The sequence below is a fragment of the Lactuca saligna genome, chromosome 4 (assembly GCF_052625555.1).
Source record: "Lactuca saligna cultivar CGN05327 chromosome 4, ASM5262555v1, whole genome shotgun sequence".
Lineage (NCBI taxonomy): Eukaryota > Viridiplantae > Streptophyta > Magnoliopsida > Asterales > Asteraceae > Lactuca > Lactuca saligna.
The window spans coordinates 5861549-5877681 of record NC_136420.1 but is presented as its reverse complement, the minus strand read 5'-3'; the positions used below and the strand labels follow the sequence as shown (position 1 = coordinate 5877681).

The 16133-nt window shown below is 32.3% G+C and overlaps 1 long non-coding RNA gene and 1 pseudogene across 2 annotated transcripts; both read left to right on the top strand.

Annotated features, from left to right (window-relative positions):
* Window positions 1–1133: 1133 nt before the first annotated feature.
* Window positions 1134–2252, top strand: LOC145041110 (uncharacterized). The gene is made up of 3 exons (XR_013679951.1): window positions 1134–1445; window positions 2013–2054; window positions 2198–2252. It is a non-coding gene; the product is annotated as an uncharacterized LOC145041110 (long non-coding RNA).
* A 1365-nt stretch (window positions 2253–3617) lies between these two features.
* On the top strand, window positions 3618–14925 carry LOC145041109 (alpha-glucan water dikinase, chloroplastic-like; annotated as a pseudogene). The gene is made up of 21 exons (XR_013679950.1): window positions 3618–3739; window positions 3840–3976; window positions 4069–4153; window positions 4252–4998; window positions 5082–5346; window positions 5421–5484; window positions 5569–5631; window positions 5716–5775; window positions 5857–6009; window positions 6085–6168; window positions 6256–6432; window positions 6525–6631; window positions 6730–7119; window positions 12866–12998; window positions 13342–13467; window positions 13547–13657; window positions 13752–13848; window positions 13924–14098; window positions 14256–14344; window positions 14402–14517; window positions 14667–14925. The product of XR_013679950.1 is annotated as an alpha-glucan water dikinase, chloroplastic-like (transcript).
* The last annotated feature ends 1208 nt before the right edge of the window (window positions 14926–16133 follow it).

Below are 16133 nucleotides of genomic sequence, written 5' to 3'. Positions count from 1 at the left end.
GTCACCTAATGGGGACAAATGGAAATACATGATATTATTTTTAGTCTTTAACACTTTAAGGGTTGTTTGATATGCATTTTACTGAGACTGATAAGAGGTTGGATCTAATTCGATTGCATTTAGACTATTTGGTACCATAACTCAATCGAGTCTTGATTTAATAAGATTTGTTCGATTATAGACTATCAAACAACCCATTAATGATTTATCAAATACATATCATACATATGTCATGCATGTCAACAAAGTTTATTCACTAAATTTATCAAAAGTCATTGCATAGTTTAAGTGGAACTCTTTGTAAGTACATCAATTTAATACACAATTGAAAACCTACGTGAAACAAATAGAAAAATATGTTGCTATTCTTTGATTTTAATCCTTTTATGTTGATCACAAGACTAACGCATCTTACTTCAAGGTTAAGTTGTTAACTAAACCACAGTTCCAATAACTATTTTGAATTTCTTTGACATGATACTTACCTTACTTATTCGTAATCTTAGGGGATTGAAGCACATCTTAGTTGTCATATCTTTTATTATTTTACCTGATGGTTCTTGGCTAGTTAAAAATTATACTCACTCAAGCATGATGAATTTCATGGCCATGATCATTACTCATATTAGGGATTTTTTTGTTACTTATATAAAACACGAGGGTAGGATTTGCTAACTGCATAAATACTGGAGTACCAGCGTTAAATTTTGAAAAAAAAAAAATATGATACACCTTCTCCATTTCAACTTTTTCAAATCCCGAAGCTCCTTCCAACCAATCCTACTCCGCTCCACTCTCTGGAGATATTCACATGCACATTGCATATCTCTAGAATCCTGAACAAAGGTAAGATTTCATCCCATTTATCAATCCTAAACGCAATTCATCGCTTCATTTGATAATCTCAAAGAAAGTTCATCAAAAAAAAATACAATTTCTTTGTATCTTTGTTTATTTTCACGATTTCACGTTAATTATGGCTATCTCTATGATTCGTTACGGTATAAGTTTGCGTGAATTCATAGTGTGTGCGTAATTCTGTGCGAACTATATGTTTATCACCAATGTATATGTATAGAGTGATAATTGTGGTAGCACTGATTCTTGTTGTGTAACGATAAATTGTTAGAAGGTGATACTTAATTAGTTGAAGGAAAAGGGATATGAGCAGTTCGGTAGGGCATGGTTTGCTTCGGCCAACTATTTTAGAGCATCAAATCAAAACAAATTCTAATGGCATTGATGGAAATACCGTACTTCAAGCTCAAGCGAATTCTCAGATATAGAGGTTTTCTTCTTCTTTGTCCTCATCGTCATCTTCGCCCTCCTTATTATCTAGCGATTTCCGTGGTCAGAGAGTAACTGTGAGGAAATTGACGTTACCCATAAATCGTGTAATTTCTGATCTTCCTTAAGCTGTTTTAGCCACCGATCCAGCTTCTCAGGTAATATCATATAACTAAAGTATTTGTTTTCATAGAGTAAGAATTTACGCTTCCTTAGTTAGATAGCTTGAGAATTCTGCTAGTACCTACACACGGACATTTTATAGGTACTGACAGTGGAATTTTAGCACAATTTTTGAAAATCATGTAGTAATTTAATGCATGGTTATTTGTCATTTAAAGTAACTGAAAACAGAAATAGAATTCTTGTTTTCTGGTTTATGTATATACTAAGAGTAGATTCTTGGACATATATATATATATATATATATATATATATATATATATATATATATATATATATATATATATATATATATATATATATATATATATATATATATATATATATATATATATATATATATATATATATATATATATATATATGAAGACATTTTTATCTAGTTGTAGGTTGACTTTACTGCTGTATCCGGAAAAGGTTCCTAGAAATATACAACTTAAACTATACACAGAAGCACTACTTTCTAGAAATAATTAGCCAAAGACATGAAAATACTCATTGAGATGCACTGGTTTGATGGAATCTTATTTTTCTTGTAGCAGCTGGGAGGGAAGTTCATACTGGAAGGAAATATTGAGATGCAGGTATCTACCAATATTGATATGAAAATTACATGTGTTTGGTTAGATGCTCGGACATTGTATTTGTTGGATTCTCATTAAGTCATTAGATAGAGTTTGCCTAGAACTCCATATACCAAAAAAAACATTACTTCTTAATTTTACAGGTCAACGTTACAGTTTCTTCTGTTGCACTAATAGAGATTCAAATTACTAATAGCATTGATCATCGATATTTATATGCATAATAGAAAAGAGTAAGTTGTTTATAGTAAATTTAGTATTGGATTTTACTTTCATTAGAATTTGTCTATGCCTTTTCCTTAATGTTCTTAAGGTTTTGGTGGTTTTCAAGGGAGTGGGTACTTCCCAATCGTCATTCTGAAGGGACTAAAGTGTATAACAATGAGGCTCTTAGAACCCCCTTTGTGAAAGCAGGTTACCTTTAAATATGAATTGCATGTTCAGTGATCTCTTATTCTGGTTCATATGAATAGTAATATCCGTTCATTATTTTCCTCCAGTCTGGTTCTAATTCCTTTCTGAAAGTAGAGATTGATGATCCTGCAATTGAAGCTATACAGTTTTTAATAGTAGATGAAAGACGTAATAGATGGTAAGCATAAGTCATCATCTTTCCAAAGTTTGTTGGTGTTTAAGTTCATATTTGACTACAACATCATTCTTTTCCCCCCATGTAGGTATAAAGATAATGATCAAAACTTTTATCTAAAGTTGCCTTTGAGAGAGAAGCCAGTTTCTAATGTTGAAGTTCCTGAAGACCTTGTACAAATTCAAGCATATCTGAGATGGGAGAGAAATGGGAAACAAACCTATACCCTTGAACAAGAAAAGGCTAGTTATTAATAACTTCTTACAGATTTGCTAATATCTATTTTCATATCTCTTTTTTTTTTTTTAAACTGACATGATGTTATTGTAACAGAAAGAATTTGAAGAAGCAAGAAAAGAGTTGCAGAGGGAACTAGAAAAGGGTAGTTATGTTGATGACATAAGGAACAAAACTACCAAAGGAGACGTGCAAAAAAAGGTTCAAAAGCAGCAGGAGAAAAAAATTTACTTCACTCCTGTAAGAATTAACCGTAAAAAGAGGGATTTAACACAACTTCTCAAGAAACCAACTCCAGTAACTCTGAAGTCCATGGAGGAAAAAAAACACCATAAAACCAAAAACTTTATCAACACTACAGCTTTTCTCTAAAGACGTAGAAGAATAAAGTGACACTGATGTCCTGAACAAAAAGACATATAGACTTTATGATAAAGAGTTTTTGGTAAGTTTTTCTTGTTTCTTTGGTACTTTTTTACTTTTTACCATGCAGGAAAGCCAACTATTGAATTTCATATTCTAAAGACTTTTTGCTTTTTAAGGTACTTGTAACAAAAGCTTCAGGTAAGACTAGAGTTCATTTGGCAACAGACATGGAGGGGCCTCTCATTCTTCACTGGGCATTGTCAGAGAGAACTAGGGAGTGGTTGGCAAGTTTTTATTTTTCTTTTTGATTAATTTGGATACAAGTTTAGATAAATTGTGATTCACTTGTCTATTTAAGTAAGCAACTAATAGATTATTATATACAATATTGTAGAAACCACCTGTGAATTTGTTACCAGAAGGTTCCACTTCTTTAGAAAAGGCTGCTGAAACACAATTTTCTACAATCTCTATTGATGATCCCAGTAACAAGGTTTGCCAAGAAGAAAATTTGTCTGATTCTTTTTTTTAGATAACTTTTGTTTAAAATGAATGCTCTAATTATTATTATAATATTAATTACTATCTAGCAGATACAGACATTAGGATTAGAAATTGACGAAGGTACTTTTGTGGGGATGCCAGTTGTTCTTCGACATGGTGAAAATTGGGTAAAGATAGTGATTCAGACTTTTATGTTGACTTCACTGGGCCGAAGAAAGCAATAAAGGTTACTCTTTAGCTTATCTTAAAATCAAGAATCATGACATTTATTATTTGTTTCCCAATTTTCATTAATTTTAACTTTTTTTTTTCATAAAGGATGTTGGTGATGGGAAGGGTACAACCAAGGACCTGTTGGAGAAAATAGCATCACTGGAAAGTGAGGCTGAAAAGTCTTTTATGCGTAGGTTTACACTTGAAATCTCTCATATTTACTTACATGTACATGAGGAAATTTTTCTAACAATCATCATGTGTTCTTCTTCTTCCTGCTCCTCTCAGATTCAATATTGCAGCAAGTCCGATGGAAGAAGCCAAGGATGCTGATGAGTTAGGCCTTGCAAGCATTCTTGTTTGGATGCGGTTTATGGCCACAAGACAACTTATTTGGAATAAAAACTACTGCGTAAAAATGAGCTTCTTACAGTGCTTAGGGCCTTTTTTTTCTCATCATGTCCTGTTATGGTGTCTGTCTGGATTAATTGCTGTATACATAAGGTCTGTTTCTTTCCTAGGCATCTGAATGAGACTAACTGACCATTTTAGCCATAGATTCCAACAATTTTTACAATATTTATCAGTTTTAACAACATTCATGAATTTAACATGAGCGGAGTTGGGAAGAAAAAGGGACAAATAAGGTAAAGTTTGGTTAAGCCAGGTTTTTTGGCTTAACCTATTAAGTCATTATGTCCAGATTAAGTAAAAAAGAAATAGTCATGTATAGCTTTCCAGGTTAACTTCTTAAAAGATTAAGCCCATTAAGTAAAAAAGAAACAATGAACTCTTACTTATCCTCGTTTCTCTTGTGGGCTACAATTTTGGTGAAAATCCAAAATGCCCCTTGGGCCCTTTTTCATGGCTATATTTGGTGCAGTGAGATAAGCCAAGCTCAGGATCGGCTTGTGGACTTGCTTCAAAATGTTTATAAAAGTTATCCACAATATAGTCAACTTGTTCGATCGTATGATCATGTCAACTAAAGGGGATGTTGGTCAATGTATTCGTGATGCAATCCTTATTGTCCAGGTATACATAAAATAATTTTTAAAAATCATTCTCATTAATTTTCCATAAATCCAATGTTCTTTTATATTTTGGCCTAAATATAGAAAAAGAATAACTGCAAGGGAGGAATAGCATCAAAAGTTGCATAACAACACAAGCCCTGATGACGTAATCATCTGTCAGGCGCTAACTGATTATATCAAAAGTGACATGGACATTGGTGTATACTGGAACACATTGAATTCAAATGGAATAACAAAAGAACGACTTTTAAGTTATGATAGTCCCATTCGCAATGAACCAAAGTTCACAAGCGACCAAAAGGAGGGGCTTTTGCGTGATCTTGGAAACTACATGAGAACCTTAAAGGTTAAACTTGCATGTAATTTTATTTTTTGTTATATCTTTTACAAGACTCTAATCCCACTTTCATTTTCATGCAGGTAGTTCATTCTGGTGCTGATCTTGAAGTCTGCAATTTCAAACTACATGGACTATAGATCTGAGGTAGTGTCTGAATTTGAATTCATATCTTTATCTTGTTCTATTGACAAAATGCTTGACTTAAAAACATTAATTTATTATTTTCAGGGAAAAGGCTTCATGGTTGGCGTGAAAATAAATCCGATTTCTGGCTTGCCATCTGGTTTTCCTGTAAGTTTTATATTTTCTTCAACTCCAAAAAAGCTTCTGTTCATTGTTCATTGTTCAAGTTCAACTCACAAAAGGGTAAAACAGGAATTACTTCAATTTGTCCTGGAGCATGTCGAAGATAAGAACGTGGAACCCCTTCTTGAGGTACTTCAGTTTTTTCTTATCGCGTCTTTAGTTTGTGTTTATAACAAACAATATAAATAATTTTAATTTTATTTTATTTAGGGACTGCTAGAAGCACGTGCAGAACTTAAGCCGCTACTTTCTACATCAAATGATCGTCTCAAGGATCTTGTTTTTATGGACATTGCCCTTGATTCTACTGTAAGAACAGCCATTGAAAGAAGCTATGAAGAGTTAAAGAACGCCAATCCAGAGGTATTTAATTTAATCAACTAAAAGTTCATTATTATTTGAATAAATTTTTGCCTTAAAATTTTCAATACTTCACAGAAAATTAGGTATCTTGTCACTCTTCTTCTTGAGAACCTCATACTTTGATCAGACAACAACGAAGATCTTATCTATTGCTGGAAGGTAATGTCTGATTATGCTCATGTTAACTTATTGTTTAAATGAAAGTAGGATTCTAATTATTTTTTTAATTAAATATATATTTTGAAGGGATGGGATCAAGCACTGACCATGTTGAAAAGTGGAGAGAATGATTGGGCTTTATTTGCAAAATCAGTCCTTGATAGAACTCGACTTGCTCTTGCTAGCAAAGGAGACTTCTACCATCAACTTTTTCAACCTTCTGCTGAGTACCTGGGAGCACTCCTTGGATTAGACCAATGGGTTGTATGAAACTTATGAATATCATGTTTTGCACAATGTTTTCAGATTTCAATTACTTTTTTTTTCATTAATTCTTAAAATCATTCTATTTCCAGGTCAGCATTTTCACCCAAGAAATGATCCGTTCAGCATCAGCTGCTTGTTTATCATCACTCATGATTCGACTCGACCCTATTCTCTGTAGTGTCGCTAATTTAGGGAGGTTAGTCTTAGTTTACTCTTATTATTATTAACTTATTATACAACTTCTCAACATTTTTATGTTAATCTTTTAAATACTCAATTTCATTATGTGTACAGCTGGCAGGTTATCAGTCCAGTTGAAGCAGTTGGATATATTGTGGTGGTTGATGAATTACTTTCTGTTTAAAACAAAACTTATGAAAAGCCAACTATTTTAGTTGCAAAAAGTGTAAGTGGAGAAGAGGAAATACCAAATGGGACAGTTTTTGTACTCACACCCAACATGCCAGATGTCATGTTTCATGTTTCTGTTCGAGCAAGAAACAGTAAAAGTACGTGTCTACTTTCATTCACTCAAGTTAGCATAACAGATTCTAAAAAATGATTATATTGTCCTTGGCAGGTTTGCTTTGCAACATGTTTTGACACTGATATTTTAAATGATCTTCGAGCACAAGAAGGGAAATTATTGAGCCTAAAACCTACATCAGCAGATATTACTTACAAGTCATTCGTTCATGTGTTATCAAATTTTGAATTGCCACAGTGTTTGTCTTTAAAGTTTGCATTTTGGCTGAACTTGTGGGACCAAAAATTTGTAATTTACTTGGATAGAAATTTATGTTTTATAACATGAGGAACTCACTATGTTGTGTATATATATGATTTTTGTTGAAAATAATAATAAAACAATCTCATATTTATTTATAAAGTAAATAGAGGGTATATTGTACACAAAATATGTTTTCTTGGATTAAGTTGTAAATACAGGGAAGGAAAAGGCACGGGTCAAGGTCTTGGGTCGGGTTAGATCCGTATATGTAGATTTTGGTATAAAAGAAGAGAGAGATAGTGAAGTTGTAGATGATCTCTTATCTTCCAGTTAATACGATTCAGGTTTTCTCTTGTTTTTCTCTCAATCTTGCTAGTGTGTTCCTTGTCTTGTTTTGATCTAGATGAGTTGAATATTTCGTTCTGATGTAATATCAGTTGTTTGATTAGATTAGGTTTTGAGTGATAAGTTGTGAGTGTAGATTAGGGTTTATGTAGTGAGGTTTCTATTGTAAGTTTGTGAAAACCTTTTGTTTCTTAATCCTCTAATGATATAAGAAATGAAGATGTTGGGAAAATTATTTTGTCTGATTTCAACATGGTATCAGAGCTGTAAGGCTCGTTGTTTTTTTATCCTGACGCTTCAATTGTGGTGTTCGTCGTTCAACGATTTGTGAAGGTTTGTCTTCCAGTTTGTTAAGTTTGTTTCCGTTCTTGATCTGAGTTGATTTAGGGCTTTGTTTTTTTGTTATTTTTCCCTTATTTGGGGTGATTATTTGAGATCCTGGTACTGCGAGAGTTTTGGTTCATCTTGCAGGTTGTTGTACGTGTTTAGATCTTGCTTTTGATGATCCTCTATATGTTCATCCCACTGATAATGCAGTTACATCTATAATAACAATTAAGTTGACTGGTAATGAAAATTATCGCTTGTGGTGTAGTGCTATGTCTCGTGGTATTAAGGCTAGGAATGAATTAGGTTTTGTGGATGGTACTATTACTCTTGAAAACACTGATAAATCAAAATCTGCTAAATGGGAACGTGTTAATGCTGTTGTGTGTAATTCGATATTAGGGTCAATCTCTGAAACTATATATGCTAGTCATGTTTATTCTGATAAGGCTAAAGATATTTGGGATGAATTGTTTGAGACTTATAATAAGGCTAATGGTTCTGTGATTTTTAATATCCATCAACAAATTAACACCTTAAAACAGAATGGCTCCTCTCTTTCTGATTACTACAGTAAACTTGATTATTTATGGAAGGAGTTTGATGGTTTAACTAGTTTAACTGAATGTGTGTGTGAGGCTGCTACTAAGCTTAGTGATCATTCAAAATTAATGAAACTAATGCAATTTTTTAGTTGTCTAGATGAGGTATATAATCAAGTTAAGAGTCACATTCTTTTAATGGAACCTTTACCTAATGTCAAAAGTGCTTTTTCTATTCTTTCTAGAGAAGAATCTCTTCAAAAGAATGGTTCTTTGGGATCTCATACCTCATCTAAACCACACGTCTCTGTTTTTAATAGTAAGGTTACTGATTTTAAAAGAGGATAGAGTAAAAATAGGTCTAGAAATCAGGGGTTGCCGTGTAAACATTGTAATTTTAAAGGTCATACAATAGAAAGATGTTATAAATTGATTGGTTATCCAAAAGATTTTAAACAAAAAAATGAAAGTAATACTCAAAATAAATCTTTTTCTTAAATGCATCCTCTGTTGGTTCTAATAGTAATACTGTAGTTCCTTCTAAGTCTGCTCATGGTAGTGATGTTCACTATCTTACAAGTGATCAATATTCCAAGTTTCTTCGTCTCATTAGTGAAAGTTCTACTAGTGAGAATGTACCTACTGCAGCAAATATGGCAGGTACTTCTGTGTTTAAATGTTGTAATTCTTTTGTTAGTTCAAGTAATTCTCATAGTTGGATTGTTGACTCTGGGGCAAATCAACATATGATAGCCTCTGAGTCACAGTTACAAGACACAGTGGATGTGTCTAGACCTAATCTTCTTGTAAAACATCCTAATGAGTCTTCTGCACCTATAAATAAGATTGGGAATATTCAGTTATCCTCTCATCTTACTTTATTTGATGTGTTTGCTTTTCCGGATTTTAATGTCAATTTTTTGTCTGTACACAAGCTTTGTAAGGATAATGGTTGTGAGGTAGTGTTTTCTGAGCATAATTGTAAAATTCAGGATACACAATCAAAGGAGATGGTGGAGAATGGTAGAGAATCTGGGGAATTGTATTATCTTGATTACATTCCCTCGGGTAATTCTGCTATTTTAACTAACTCTAAATGTTGTGTTTCAAAATTAACTTGGCATAGTAGACTTGGTCATCCAGCTGACCAGGCTTTAAACACATTAAAGGATAAACTAAAACTTGGGAATGAGTCTCTTCCTCCTTGTGATGTTTGTCATAAAGCCAAACAGACTAGAGAGTCTTTTTCCTTGAGTCAACATTGGTCAAGTCAACTTGGTGAATTGTTCACTTAGATGTTTGGGGACCTTATAGACTTGCTTCAGTTGAGGGGTTTAAGTATTTTTTTTTACTATTGTGGATGATTTTACTTGGGCCACTTGGGTTTTTCTTTTGAAATTTAAAAGTGAAGTTTTTGATTGTTTTAAATCGTTTGTAAATATTCTGTCAAATCAGTTTAATGTTAATGTTAAGACTATTCGTTCTGATAATGGTACTGAATTTGTGAATAATCAAATGAACTTTTTTTGCATAGAACATGGTGTCATTCATCATACATCTTGTGCCTATACTCCACAACAAAATGGAGTTGTGGAGAGAAAGCACAGACATATTCTCAATGTTGCACGATCACTTATGTTTCAGTTAGGAGTTCCTGTTAAATATTGGGGAGATGCAGTTTTAACATCTGCTTTTTGATAAATAGAATGCCTACATCTGTTTTAAATGGATTGTCTCCTTGTGAACTTGTTTTTAAAAGGACTCCCAACTTTGATCATTTAAGAGTATTTGGTTGTCTCTGTTTTGCTGTTAAACAAAATGTTATTGATAAGTTTTCTGAACATGCTGAAAAATGTATTTTATTAGGATATTTTTCTGATAAAAAGGCTTATAAACTTCTTAGTCTAGACACTAACACTTCTTTTATGTCCAGGGATGTGAAATTTTATGAATCTGTATTTCCTTACAAGTTAAAATCAACCATTGTTGATAAAACTTTAGATGTTTTTGGCCCTAGTGATCCTTTTTCCTATGATGTATTTGACACTAATGATTATTTGAATGATTATATCAATCCTGATGAGTTGAGAGTAGAGTCTCAGTTGGATGGTGTAGATGTAGCCATTCACCTGAATGATGTTAGCTCTATTGAGACTGTGAACCGTAGCGGCGAGGCAACTGTGCCTCCTACAGATGGTTCTGCTTCTTCTTCTTCAGGTGTGTCTGAGGAAAATAGTTATTCATCCTTAGTTCCCTCAGTTGAGCAGTCTTTAGGTGCTTCTAGATCTAAGCGTGAGTCACATATGCCAGTTAAATTTGCTGATTATATTGTTGAAGGGAAATATAAGTATGGTATAGAGAGGTCAGTTAATTATTCTTTTCTTGATACTGATACAAAATGTTTTGTGGCAAACTTAAATAAATCTATTAAACCTAAAAATTATAAAGAAGCTTTATCTGATCCAAATTGGGTTAAGGCTATGAATGAAGAAATGGAAGCTCTTCATAGAAATCACACTTGGGAAATAACTAATTTGCCTAAAAACATAAAACCAATTGGTTGTAAATGGGTTTTCAAAATTAAATATAAATCAAATGGTGAAGTATAAAGGTATAAAGCACGGTTGGTTGCTAAGGGTTATAATCAAAGAGAAGGAATAAATTTTGAGGAAACTTTTTCTCCAGTTGCTAAAATTGTTACCGTGCATATTATTATTTCTTTATCTGTACATAATTCATGGCCTTTATATCAATTAGATATAAATAATGCTTTCTTTTATGGTGATCCCACAGAGGATGTTTATATGTCCCTTCCTCGAGAATATTTTTCTGCTAATGATACTAAGGTTTGTAAACTCACTAAATCATTATATAGTTTAAAACAAGCACCCAGGAAATGGAATGAGAAACTGTGTGCATCTTTATTTTTGTTTGGTTTTCAACAAAGTATAAATGATTATTCGTTGTTCATTAGGAAATTTGAAGGTACAATAACTGTATTACTTGTGTATGTAGATGATATTATAATAACTAGTAATTGTGAAACCGAGTTAAAAAGAGTTAAGGATTTTATGAAAACTCAGTTTTTGATTAAAGACCTTGGTATTCTTAAATATTTTTTAGGAATTGAAGTGGTAAACATTGATAATGGCTTATGTTTAAATCAAAGAAAGTACTATTTAGAGTTGTTACATGAGTATGGTATGCTTGGGTGTAAACCTATAAATACACCATTAAAGACAAACTTCATGATAAACCCTGATGAAAATGATAAGGGTAATATTCTATTAGATAATAAAACTGAGTTTCAGAAACTTATTGGTAAACTTATATATCTAACAGTTACTAGACGTGATATCTCTTATATTGTTCAAGTACTAAGTCAATTTATGCACAAACCTAGGAAATCTCATTTGAAAATTGCTTTTAGACTTTTAAGGTACTTAAAAAGTAGTCATGGAAGAGGAGTTGCAATAACTAAATCAGATAACTTTGAATTAAAAGGGTATGTTGATGTAGACTGGGCAAAATGTTTAACTACTAGAAGGTCTGTATCAGGATACATGGTGTATTTTAATAATTGCCTTATATCATGGAAGAGTAAGAAACAGTCTACTGTTTCTAGATCTTCTATTGAAGCTGAATATAGAGCTATAGGGTCTGTTACTTGTGAAATAATTTGGGTATTAAAAGTCTTGTTTGAATTAGAAGTTAAAGAACTTATTCCAGTTTCTATTTTTTGTGATAATGATTCAACAATTAAATTAGCTCTTAATCCTGTGTTCCATGAAAGAACAAAGCATTTTGAGATTGATTTGCATTTTGTTACAGAAAAAATTTCCAATGGTGTTTTAAAGTTAATTAAGATCAGTTCTTCCGAACAAAATGCAGATATTCTTACAAAATCCTTGAGTATAAAACAACATGATTTTCTGTCTAAGAAAATGGGTCTTATTGATATTTTTAAGAAAGAAAAATAAATATTTCGAATAAGGGGGGATGTTGAAAATAATAATAAAACAATCTCATATTTATTTATAAAGTAAATAGAGGGTATATTGTACACAAAATATGTTTTCTTGGATTAAATTGTAAATGCAGGGAAGGAAAAGGCGCGAGTCAAGGTCTTGGATCGGGTTGGATCCGTATTTGTAGATTCTGCTATAAAAGAAGAGAGAGAGTGAAGTTATAGATGATCTCTTATCTTCCAGTTCATACGATTCAGGTTTTCTCTTGTTTTTCTCTCAATCTTGATAGTGTCTTCCTTGTCTTGTTTTGATCTAGATGAGTTGAATATTTTGTTCTGGTGTAATATCAGTTGTTTGATTAGATTAGGTTTTGAGTGATAAGTTGTGAGTGTAGATTAGGGTTTATGTAGTGAGGTTTCTATTGTAAGTTTGTGAAAACCTTCTATTTCTTAATCCTCTAATGATATAAGAAATGAAGATGTTGGGAAAATTATTTTGTTTGATTTCAACAATTTTAGTGAGGTGAAAGAAGACGATGTGACACGATTAAGCAACTTAGAAGAAGTGGACCCATCACCAACTATAAAATTAGTTAAAAAGCAATTTAATGGTAGTTATGCCATATCATCAGACGAATTCACCAGTCAGATGGTCAGATTTGAATACATACTTATATTTTCGTTTATATAAAAACCTAATACATTATCATTCTGTTACATAGCCTTTGATATAATTATTATTTTTCATCAAGCCATTATTAACCTACAAAGACCGGTTACCAATTTTGATTTGCTTACATGGACAACGTTTGATGAGGTGGCATCACATGTGGCAATAGAATGACCACACTAAAAGTGTTCATGTAAGCAAATCAAACCTGGTAACCGGTTTTTGTAGGTCAATAATGGCTTAATGGAAAAAAAATCAATATCAATGACTTTTTATGCAAAGATAAAACATATGACGTTTGATTTTTTACGATATTATTGATAAGGTTGGAGCTAAATCACGTAATATTTCATACCTGAAAGGGAAAGTCCCATCTTAGGTTGGCATTCCTACCTCAGTGACACTACCTTTTGGAGTTTTCGAGAAAGTTCTTTCTGATGATTTTAATAGGGTAATCTACATTACATTAACTTATATATTATACATAAAATTAGCAAACTACTTTTTGTAACATGATAATAATTAAGCAGGGAGTCTCAGAAAAACTACAAATTTTAAGCAAACAATTATGAGCAGGAGAATCTGATGTCCTTGGAGAGATATGCAAAACTATTTTGGATCTGGTTGCACCACCCCAGCTGGTAATATGTCTTATTCTTAATTTTTTTTTTAAAAAAGTTATGGCAGTGGTATTAAATTATATATAAAAAATGATGATGGCAAGCATTGGTTCAGGTATAAGAACTAAAAGATAAAATGAAAAATTCTGAAATGCCATGGCCTGATGATGAAGGTGAAAAAGATGGGAACAAGCATGGATGCTATAAAGAAGGTTGGAAAAACTTACATCACTTAAAAAAACAAAAAAAAAATATTTTTTTTTCTACTTGTTATACAAAATTTACAGGTTTGGGGTTCAAAATGGAATGAGAGAGCTTACTTCAGTACAAAAAAAAGTCAAACTAGATCATGACTTCCTTTGTATGGTTGTCCTAGTCCAAGAAATAATAAACGTTGATTATGCGTTTGTCATTCATACCACGAATCCATCCTCTGGAGATTCTTCAGAGATATACGCTGAGGTTTTCTTCTCTTACTCCAGTCTAAGAATATACGTGGAGAACTTTAAAACTAGAAAAAAAAAAAAAAAAAAAAAAAAAAAAAAAAAAAAAACCCTTAGATACTATATGACAAATTAATTATTACAATCACATAGACTAATCTTTCAAGGTAACCCAGGTTATAAAGGGACTTGGAGAGACTTTGGTAGGAGCTTACGTCGTGCTTTGAGTTTCATTACCAAGAAAGACAATCTCGACTCCCCCAAGGTAACCATACAAAGTTATATTTCAATAATTTTTTATATTTCTCACCAAAAAATTTAGGTACTTGGTTACCCTAGCAAACCCATTGACCTTTTCATAAGGAGATCCATTATCTTTCGATCCGACTCTAATGGTGAAGATCTAGAAGGCTATGCTGGCACAGGACTTTATGATAGGTAAATTTATAACACAATTCTTCATCTCTAATACCATTTCTAACATCTCAAACTCACACATACCAACATATATAACCGCTTTCGACACTACTATCATACAAACACGTTTAATTGAAATGTGTCTTGAAAGGAATGCAACTTTTTTTTAGTGTGCCAATGGACGAAGAGGACAAGGTTATTCTTGATTATTCGTGTGACCCATTGACTGTTGATGTTGACTTCCGGAAGTCAATACTCTCAAGTATTGCTCGTGCGGGAGATGCCATTGAAAATTTATGTGGAAGTCCTCAAGACATTGAAGGTGTAGTACGCAATGGAAAAATATATGTTGTCCAAACAAGACCACAAATGTGAATCATGTGATCCTTGTGTAGAGCACTATAGCATACAAGTAAATAGAATTTTATATACTCACTAGGCGAATGCCCGCGCGTTGCACAGAAACACCTATATAGTTGAAGTCTTTACAAATATATGATTTTTTAAATATAACAATAACGTCGTTATTAAATTTGATATAATAATTTGTATATACTAAATTGATATACTATATTGATTATTTTAAATTATATGATAATATATACATTTATTATACCTTCATAATCTCAATCGTTTGAATAACTTCTACCTGGGAGTTACACATGAATAAAATTAAATATAATATATGATTTGATGTTATTTATAGTTGTTTTTATTGTTAATTAATTTTTTTAAAATTTATTTGCACTACAAAAAAAATGTCAATTAGTGACGATAATGAAATGGTCACTAACAATTAAAGGAGTCGTCACTATATCATTTAGTGACCAAACGTTTGGTCGTCACTTGTGGTCACTATAGGTCCATCACAAAAATAGATTAGCGACCAAAATATAAAAGCGGTCACTAAATAGTGACCAAAATATAATGGTCACTAAATCTGTGACGACGAGCTTCGTCATTAAATGTTGTCACTAATAAACGAAAGTCGTCACTGTTTTATCTAATTAGTGACCATAAAAATTCGTCACTCTCCTATCTGATTAGTGACCATAAAAGTCGTCACTGGTTTATCTAATCAGTTACCATAAAAAGTTGTCACTCTCATCTGATTTGTGACCATAGAAAGTCGCCACTAGCTTATCCAACTAGTGACCACAAAAGTAGTCACTAATTTATCCAATTCGTTACGAAAAAAACATCATTATTTTTTGTTGCAATTTCTTGTATTTAACCAATTTAAGTAACTTTAAGCGAACCTACAATATACAATACTGAAATGGCTAGAACATCATATGAATCTTAGAACAAAGTTAAAAACAACAACCACCAAAATAGATTTCCAAAAACAGTAAGTTTTCCAATTCTAACCAGCTTACTCATTTTATAAAGTATACACAAATAATAGCTATAAAATAATGTGATATAGATCGTTATCAAGCGCTTTTGTTTGGAGGCCTTACTAGCTTCCTCTAAGGCCATTTTAATTGACTTTTGCATCTCTAACTGCCTATTTGCCTACAAAACAAAGACATCATTTAGGTTTTTTCGTTTAATGAGAAGGGTATTCTTGTCTTTTGCACATGAAATGATGGGGGTGGGTGTTACCTCGATTTTTTGCTTGATAAGACGCAAAT